This window comes from Tenrec ecaudatus, unplaced genomic scaffold (genome assembly GCF_050624435.1).
Source record: "Tenrec ecaudatus isolate mTenEca1 unplaced genomic scaffold, mTenEca1.hap1 Scaffold_672, whole genome shotgun sequence".
Classification (NCBI taxonomy): Eukaryota; Metazoa; Chordata; class Mammalia; order Afrosoricida; family Tenrecidae; genus Tenrec; species Tenrec ecaudatus.
Window position 1 is genome coordinate 75,001 of NW_027459562.1, and position 10,000 is coordinate 85,000.

The following is a 10,000-nucleotide window of genomic DNA, read 5'->3' on the forward strand; positions in this document are numbered from 1 at the left end:
CGCCACGGGCCATCGGTAACCCAAAGGCGACCCAGGGAACCAACGCACACGTCCAGAGCATCAAACCGACCTCTTCAGTGAGCGCCACTGAAGATGAGCGTGTCAGCACCTATCTGGTGGCCCAAAATGACCGAGTTCAGCGAAAGAAATACCACGCCAGGAGACGGGGTGGTGGCTTCTCCCCACGGGGCACCCCCCGGAACCACGTTTCGGCCAAAGGCCTGCCACAGTGACCCCATAGCACTCACTCCTGGAGGTCCTAGGGCCCTCTGGTCAACCTCCTGAGAATCGAGTGAGGGGGGGAAGAGGGGCAGCGTGCCCTCGCGCGACGCAGGTGCCGCACACCGGAGGTCCCGCACATCGGCGCGGCCGGCCACCGATGTGGAAGCCTATGTGAGGAACTTGGACATTTTTCTTAGGCTCCGCCCGAGGAGCCAGGGGACTCGGGAGTCGCCGAGGAGCGAACCGCCACTCGCCGGGTGACCGCGAGCCACCAAGGCCGGTCCCTGGACCCAGAGTGGGGACTTGAGAAACCCTCAAGCGCCGCCTGCCATGTTGCCGGGCGGGCCGTGTCCAGGCCCGGGTAGTAAACACCGAATTTCCGTGCGACTGAGCCACCAGGGCCGTTCCACGGGCCACAAGTGGGTTCCTGGAAAAATTCAAGCACCGCTTCGGGCGGTCCGGCCTCCGGACGGGTGGGTGAGTGAGTTTCGGGCGGCTGAGCGCCCTGTGCTGGTCGACCAAGTGCTGACCGACAAACACCAGTGACAGAGGCGGCAGTGAAGCCCGCCAACCCATAAGGCTGCAGGTACAAGCTCGGGCCACCGCTCCCGGGCCGGCGCTCTGTCACCGCCGGGACGACACAAGTGACACCGCCGGCGTCCTGGAACTCTGGGGCCGGCGACACAGGCCGCTCCGGTCCCATCGCGTTGGCGACAGAGCTCCGGAGAGAAAGTGAAAGTGACCGCTAGGTGGCGGACGACAACCGGCAGGAAGCGCGGCGGGACGAATGTGCGTCGCTAGCCGGCAAGAGCGCGTCGTCGGCCGGACAGTCGCCTAACTTAGACCCGGCCCGCCGCCGCAGCGGCCGCCGCCGCCGGCGTCCTGGAACTCGGGGGCCGGCGGCGACACAGGCCGCTCCGGTCCCTTCGCGTTGGCGACAGAGCTCCGGAGAGAAAGTGAAAGTGACCGCTAGGTGGCGGACGACAACCGGCAGGAAGCGCGGCGGCGGGACGAATGTGCGTCTCTAGCCGGCAAGAGCGCGTCGTCGGCCGGACAGTCGCCTAACTTAGACCCGGCCCGCCGCCGCCGCCGCCGCCGCCGCCGCCGCCGCCGCCGCCGCCGCCGCCGCCGCCGCCGCCGCCGCCGCCGCCGCCGCCGCGCTATACACACACACACACACACACACACACACACACACACACACACACACACACACACACACACGTACGTGTTTGTTTGTTTTTTTAAACAAACAAAAGTACATTCAACATTCTATAAAAGGTCCGAGGAAGTCAGTCCTCACACAAAAGTCCATTGAGCCCTTGGGGAAGTGAGCAGAAAATGAGCCGACATGTGGAAGACCCCTGACGGACAAGAGCAGATCCAAGTCAAATGGAAAGCCATCTCTTCCATCCATCCATCCATCCGTCCGTCCGTCCGTCCGTCCATCCATCCATCCATCCATCCATCCATCCATCCATCCATCCATCCATTGTGTCAAGCACACTTGCTTTCTGCTTGAGCCCTTGGTATCAGCTCCTCATTTTGCCCCCTCACTCCCTGGTCCCTCTTCCCTCATGAACCCTTGATAATTTATAAATGATTAGTATTTTGTCATCTCTTGCACTGTCCAATGTCTCCCTTCGCCCACTTTTCTGTTGTCCATCCCCTCAGGGAGGAGGTTGTTATGTAGATCCTCGTCCATCGGTTCCCCCTTTTCACCCCCACCCTCCCTCCATCCTCCAGTTGTTATCGTCACTGATCCCGAAGTGATCATCTCTCCTGGATTCCCGGAAAGCCATCTGAAAGGAGATTCAGTCGACAATGATGATTTCATCTGCCTGTAAAAATAGACATACGTCTGGCTCTCGAATACCTTTAAAAGTGTTTTTAGGGAGTAGGGAGTTATGAGACCGGGTCTTTACGTCTCAAAAATTTGCCTGCCGGAGAGACACAGGAAAGAAAGTTGTTGTGATTGCAGAATGCTCTGTTGTGTCTAAATTAGTCTAGTCTAGTATTGCCACGATTAGAAAATCATCATCATCATCATCATCATCATCATCATCATCATCATCATGAAAGCTACAGGGAAGAAGAGAATGCTGTAAAATCAAATGGGATGACCATTGTCGTCCTATTATTCTGAGTAGGATAGGATGGTGGTATTGTTGGTATGACATGCGGCTGAAATGCAAGTTTAAATGGTTTAAAAGCAAAACAAAACAAAACACCTGATCTTCCCCCCTACAACCAACCAACCAAAAAGTTTGGGTAAGAATTGGATTGCATTGCGGGGGTGGCAGGTGATGGGTGGGCGTGTGGGTGTTAGGTGGGATAAGGAGAACTCAGGTAGGATAGGATAGTCCTCAGTGGCTGCTCTGAATGGAAATCGATCATCACTCCTCAAGGAAGGGCTACCACACACACACACACACACACACACACACACACACACACACACACACACGGTGGTCATGCATCATCTCCTGACTGCTTGGGGTCAGTCAGAGGTTCCTGGAGCCACATTGTAAGCTCTTCTTCGGATGGTTTCCCCCACCCCACCCCATCCCCTGCAACTGTGATCTCCCTGGAGAGGAAACCTGCCGCCACCACTGCCAGCCAGTCATGATGGGTTTGGTGGCAGTTCTGTCCCCTTGAGAAGAATTGTAGCCCCGGTTGGTTTCCAAGACAGTCCAAAAAGCCACACACTCCAATCAATCAAATGAGCTTTTAGTGAAAGCCAGCGGGTGAATGGGCAACCCGGGAGGAGTCAGTGGGTCCGGAGAGCACAGCAGAACACACTCAGCTTTTTAGCCACCATCAAACCACCAGCAGGGTGATCAATCGTTGACACACGCAGTTCAGTTCCTCGAAGTGGGAACGTTTGGGGGAGAATTCCCAATGTTTGCAGTCCTCAGGCTGAGGTGTCCCTAGCCACTGCTTATCTCAAAACTGCTTGGTCGGGCGGACCATGTGCGTGTGGGTCAAGCCTCAGCCAAAATGACAGAAGCCAAATTCAGCAGGTTATTTATCAATTACTAAGGTGTTTCAGCCTGCCTGCACACACCCCCTGTACCCCCCACCCACCTCCAGCCATGGCCCATCAACCACTTAATCAATAAGTGGTTATTGATCTATACATTGGATTTTTGTTTGTTGGATTGGAGGGGGGGGGCTGTGTCTCTTTCTGCCCCAGCGTTAGTTACTTACAACATGTGGGCCCAATCAATGACCCCTCCGATTTCGGCAGAAAGACATGAAGGATCTATTAAAAGATGGAACGAGGACAAACGGGTGCATAAACAAATGTGGCGAAGAAAGCTGATGGTGCCAGGCTATCAAAAGAGATAGTGTCTGGGGGTCTTAAAGGCTTGAAGGTGAACAAGCGGCCATCTAGCTCAGAAGCAACAAAGCCCACATGGAAGAATCACACCAGCCTGTGGGATCACAAGAGGACCTGATGCAAAGGGATTAAGTGGAGAGCAAATGCTTTGAAAATGATTAGGGCAAAGAATGTACAGATGTGCTTTATATAATTATGTATGTATATGTATGGATTGTGATAAGAGTTGTATGAGCCCCTAATAAAATGTTTTAAAAAGAAAAATACAAAAGTATGTAGGACAACAGGAAAGTGGGTGAAGGGAGACGCCCGACAGTATCAGAGATGACAAAATAATAATAATTTCTAAATTATCAAGGATTAATGAGGGAGGAGTATCAAGGAGGGAAGGGAACCATGAGGACCTGATACCAAGGGCTCAAGCAGAAACTAAATGTTTTGAGAATGATGATGGCAACAAACGAACAAATGTACTTGACATAATGGCTGGCTGGCTGGCTGGCTGGCTGGCTGGCTGGATTGTGATAAGTGGTATGGGCCCCAACCATCCCGGTAGGAATGAAATCTCCTAGGGGCCTTCATGGGAGGACTTGTGTCTCCCAAATGCTGAAATCCGCAGAAGGGGGAGTGTGTGTGTGGGGGGGGGGGGGAGGGGAGAATCCTCAGGGGTCCAGGGGAAACCTAAGACCTGCAGGCCTGCCGCCTAGCTCCCTTCCACCCAGCCACCCAGCAGCCCCAAGCCTGCCCCCTCACCCACCCACCTGAAAAGGCTCCGAAGGAAGGAAGGAAGGCAGGAAGGAAGGCCGGGGCTTGATTAACATATGAAGCCAGCTCTTTTAGCATCTCAATCCCCTGGTCTCTGGCTAGAGAGCCACCGTTGGCCTCAGGGTGACCGGTTTTTCGGTTGTTTTTTTTTTTTTTTATTCTGTTGTTCATCTTAGTTTGGACTTTGACCCTAACTCGGGCAAGTGAACTAGAGGTTGCTTGTGTGTGGGACGCCCAGGCCGGGATGGGGAAGGGAGTGGGGAGCGAGCGGGGGGGATCGATCCAGAGGAGCCCGTCGGGAACTGCAACCCCCACCCACCCGCATGGTCACGGAAGAGGGAGGCCTGAGGGGTCTTCAGAATCGCGGCTGGGTCCTGCTGGCCCATCTAGCGGAGCTGGAGCTTCCAACCGCCAGCACTGGGACTCAGTCCAAAAGCGGCGGCTCCGATCCCAGAAAATAAACACACACACCGCCCTCGTGAATCTCTAGCAGTTGTCGTGATGAGAACAGGGGGCGCACCGCCCTATGAGCGGAGTGGATTGGGAACCAACCGAGTGCTTACAAGGGGTGAGGGAGAATTTGGCAAACATCCTAGGCACCCGGTATGTGTGTGTGCTTTGTTTGTTGGATGGCTAGTCAGGTGTAGGTAGGGTGTGTGTGTGTGTGTGGTGTGGTGTGTGTGTCCACCCCCCACCCCTGCAAGTCATTTGACTGGTCTCCTGTTTTTATTTTTTAAAGGGGGAAAAGCAAAAACTCAAGAATATAGGAATGGAATGGAAGAGGGGAAGAAAGAAACTCTTCTTCAAGAGGAGGAAAGGCCTGAGGCCTGACACTCGTCGGTCGTAGAAAGACTTGAGAGCTTTTTCATGAAAGTCAGGAAGAACGCAGGCAGGCAGGCAGGCAGGCAGGCAGGCAGGCAGGCAGGCAGGCAGGCAGGCAGGCAGCGAGTGACAGACGGTGGGACAGAGGGAGGGACTGATGGAAGGAGGCTGCCCAGTGTCTAGGCCCCTAGAAAACACACGTTTGAAAGGAAGGAAGCTAAAGAATATGGACAAAGGTGCCTGCGTGAGGAAGGAGGGAGAGTCCTCATCTGAGCACTAGCATTACAAGATGGACCGAGATCATCTCACCCCTGGGGCAAGGACAACAGGAAAGTGGGTGAAGGGAGACGTCCAACAGTGTAAGACATGACAAAATAATAGCCACGGAAGGCACGCTCAGGGACAGCGAGTGAAAGTCCAAGATCCATCCGTTTTTGAGTCTGCATGTGAGTGAAGTGGATTCAGTTGGAGCTTCCATTCTAGGTTGATGGTGGGAGAGAGACCTAAATCCATTCGAAGAAGTGGGTTCTGCCTGCCTCCATGGGTCCTTTTTGGCTTCTCATGGGAAGGCGGACTGATGGACAGGCGGGCAGAGTGTGTGTTTTTACACCATGATTCACAAACACACACACACCCCACATAACACACCACCACCACCACCACCACCAACTACCACCACCAACCTGCCTCCCTCCCTCCCTCTCTCAGCCAGGGGAGGAGCAATCTGTCCTGTCTTCAGGAACTTCAAATCCCTGAAGGAAAAGAGCAAGAGCGTGGTGTGTGTGCGTGTGCGTACAGTACCAGGGCCACCAGGTCAAGTTTCAGGAGTGCCTTGAACCACGCTTTAGTCAATGCAATCGTGCAGCAGCAGCAGCAGCAGCAGCAGCAGCAGCAGCAGCAGCAGCAGCAGCAGAGCCACCACCTCTGCCCGCCCCAAACCTACTAACTCACCACCCCTGGTGCCCTCTGTTTGAAGCGGATCAATCCCATCAAACGGACAGAAGCATCACATTGTGTTTGTCACGCTTAGGTTTTATTATTCACTGCCTGCCATCGTATATATGGGGATAAGGGGCTGAAGGTTCAAACATACGCCCTCCCTTCCCACCCTCCTCTCGCCACGCAGACCCTCTTCCTTTGTGAAGAGAAGTGATGGATTGATGGATGGATGGATGGATGGATGGATGGATGGATGGATGGATGGATGGACGGACGGACGGACGGACGGACGGACGGACGGACGGACGGACGGACGGATGGGGGGAGAGACAGACACACACACACACAGACAGAAACTTCACGCAGGAGAGCCTTCTCTAGGCTCTCAGAGGAAAGGATCGGAGTGATTGAGAGTAGGAGGGGGAGCGGTGCGGTGGTCGGCCCACCGGTAGCGCCACAGCGCGCATGCGCGCGTGGCCGAAGGCTCGCCCGGACCGGGGAAACGCCCGACGATTCCCCCTAGCGGCGACGAGGAAGAAGACAAGATATCTTCTCCGAGGCTGCTGGTCTACCCACCTTTCGCGTCCGGGGGCGGCGGCCCGAGTTTGCCGGGCGAGGCCGGCCGGGCGGGGGGGTTGGTGGCGCGCGCGCGCCACCAACCCCCCCGCCCGGCCGGCCTCGCCCGGCAAACTCGGGCCGCCGCCCCCGGACGCTCCTCCACTCTTTCCTTCTCTTCTCTTCTCCCTCGCCACTCTCCGCCGCCCTGGTCGACCCGAGCCGACCCAGGGACAGGGAGACAGGCGCGCCCGCGCGCCTCTTAGCCGGCAGGGAGAGACAGACGGGATGCGCACGGCTGGCTGGCTGGCCCGCCCGCGCGCCTGTCGGGCAGCGGGGACACCCACAGACGCAGCACACACAGACGACCCCCTCAACACGGCAGACTCGGCCAGGGACGCACACCGGGCCACCAGGTGAAGCGAGCGGGCGACAAGGGTCCAACCTCCCCCCGCCCTCGCGCCCCGTGGCCCGGAACGCCCGACCCGGGCACGCGAGCAAGCGACACAAAAAAACCTCGTGTGTGTCAAGGGCCGACTTTCACAATGACATCACAGCCACCGGATCGTGCTGCCTCTGCCTGTCACCTAACTCCCCCTCATCGCTACCCTAACTTCCCCACCAACTAACTCCCACTCCCACTCTCACTTCCTTCCTACCCTACCTACCTATGTGCTACCTACCTATGTGCTACCTACCTCCCCAACAACTCTCACGCTCACTCACTCTCACTCTACCCTACCTATGCCCTAACTCACCTCCCCACCTAACTCCCACTCTCACTTCTTCCTTCCTTCCTTCCTTCCTTCCTTCCTTCCTCCCCTATCCCCTACCTACCTCCCCTATCCCCCACCCCCACCCTACCTACCTACCTACCTACCTACCTACCTACCTACCTACCTACCTACCTACCAACCACACACAAAACGCGAAGTAATGTAACAGCTAATTTAGTCCACAACGATGCAATGCACCCGGGGGACGGGGGAGCGCGGCTCAGCTTGAATCACTTCCATTAAATAGTTAATAGCCTGGAAATCCTTCCTCTTGCAACGGCTGCTCCGTCCAAGGTCAAGGAAGCAAGACTGCAGAGCAGAGTCTTCCAGAGAGCGATGCATTCCGTCCAGCCGGAGGCAGCAGGCAGCCAGCCAGCCAGCCAGCCAGCTGGGTCCCCCCCACGCTTAGCCAGATCACCGAGCTCCAGCGACGTGTACCATCAACGCCAGCGGCACGGCAACGCACATCTGAAAGGGGGAGAAGAAAAAAAAAATCCAGCTTTAACGGCAGGATCCATGGGTCGGGCGCCCCCACACACAGGTTGTAGACATTAGCTCACAATTGGAGGCAGACAACTAGCTAAGGCAGTCACACAGTGGGGCAACACCGCCAGAGAGCGAGAGAGCGAGAGAGCCTGGGGCTTGCTGGCAGACGCATTTCTCTCTCTGCCCACCGGACCCAAACCACGACCTTATCACACCCCAACTCTTCTTAATATAAGGCCAGGTTTGGCACAGTAAGCCGAATCACACCGCCCAACATAGCACGCTCGCCACCCCTTCTATAAGTGAAAGGAAAACCTCTTCGCCACCTGAGGATGAACCCACCCCCTCCCGTGTGGGCCTCTCAATGAAAACCAAGGCGAGCAACAGAGACGGTGGCGGACGTGCCTCGCCTCCCGCAAGTCACATCCACCCGCCTGTTGGACATCAGGGCTTCGCCCGCCCCCAACCTCTCTGCCTTCCTTGGAAACCTAATGAAAACGCCCCGCCCGCCCGGGCCACCTTGACGTAATTAATACAGACCTCGCTAATAGGCGCCGCTGAACTTTTCCCCTGCCTGGCCTGTGTTGGCCAGGCGTCCTTTGCAACACCCCCCAAGAATGTTCACCCCCGGTGGGGGGCGGGGGGAAGGACAGCCCCAGCCCCCTACAACGAACCCCGGGTTCCATAGGCTAAATCGGACAGCGGGGGGGGGGGGGGGGGGAGAGAGAGAGAGAGAGAGAGATGGAAAATAACAGAGGCAGACACAGCTCAGGGGTATAAAGCTTGCTCACTCTCAGCTGCACCTGGTGGTCCCCCACCCCCCTCCCCTAGATTCAACGGGGCAGCCTAACCTTGCTCACTCTCCAGTGGGCTCAACCTCTACCACTACCACCCTGATCGGAAGCGAGCGGGGTCCTTCCTCCCTCCCTATGGTGGCACAAACAGTGGTGTCTGTCTGCTTGCTCTAAAAGGCTGACCACCCTGAGGGAGAGTAACCCAGAACCTACCTTGGGTGAATGACCTTTCAGTGGGATATGCCTACCTTGGGTGAATGGCCTTTCAGTGGGATATGTATGCCTGGGGGAGAGACAAACTCGGGAGAAAGCTTGGCTTCCCACATTCCCCACCCACCAGGCTGACTTCTACGGGGGGGGGGGGGGGGCAGGCTGCGGCCCTTAACCCACCTTTAGAAAAGCAGACGCCTTACAAGAATAGGAGGGTGGGAGGGAGGGAGGGGCTGCTGGGTTTGAGAAGCGGCCAAGTGGACTCTGAACTAGAACTAGACCTCTACAGTCAGGGTTGGAGTGCTCGCTAGCTTGCTCGCTCGCTCAAACAAGACCTCTCCGACCCCTTTGGCTCAAGGTAGCCGCTGGGGTCACAAAGACCCACGCCGGGGGAAGGCGCACAGCAGCGAGGATAGATACATTAGATATAGATAGATGGAGAGATAGAGCACATGTGCAAGGGCAAGCCGAATTCTACACCGCAGCCAGGCCCTCTTCCTCTGTGAAGAGAGCTGGCGGATGGAGGGAGGGAGGGAGGGAGGGAGGGTTGAGAGAGACAGACTGACTGACACAGAAACCTCACACAGGAAGGAGGGCCTCCTCTAGGCTCTCAGAGGAAAGAGCCACACACTCACAAGCCATTCTCTCAGAAGCCATAAAAACAAATACGGAGCCAAGAGTGAACCTGATGCACGCGTCAGGAGCAGCGGCGTCACCAATAATTACTTAACGCTCTTAGACGTTTTCGAATGCTCGGTTTATTCACTGCAGACACACATCACACCAGCCAAAAATAATCCAAAGGATAAAAGGACTGGAGCAAGCAAGCGTGATCATAAGTATGAGCATAATAACAGCGCTCTGCACACGTATCATTCTAGCATCATAGTCCCAACAAGCATTGCCTTCATCGGTGCGTTCACCCCGGGTAGAGTTGGAGAGAGCAGAGCAGGAGTTGATGTCTCCTTGGTTCCTAGCTCTCTAAAAAGTCAGTGCCTGTCTGTCTCTACCCAGGTTTCAACGGACAACTTGGCTGGTTCTTTGACGTATTCACTGTCCCAGTCAAGTCTCTCTCATGGGGTTTCTCC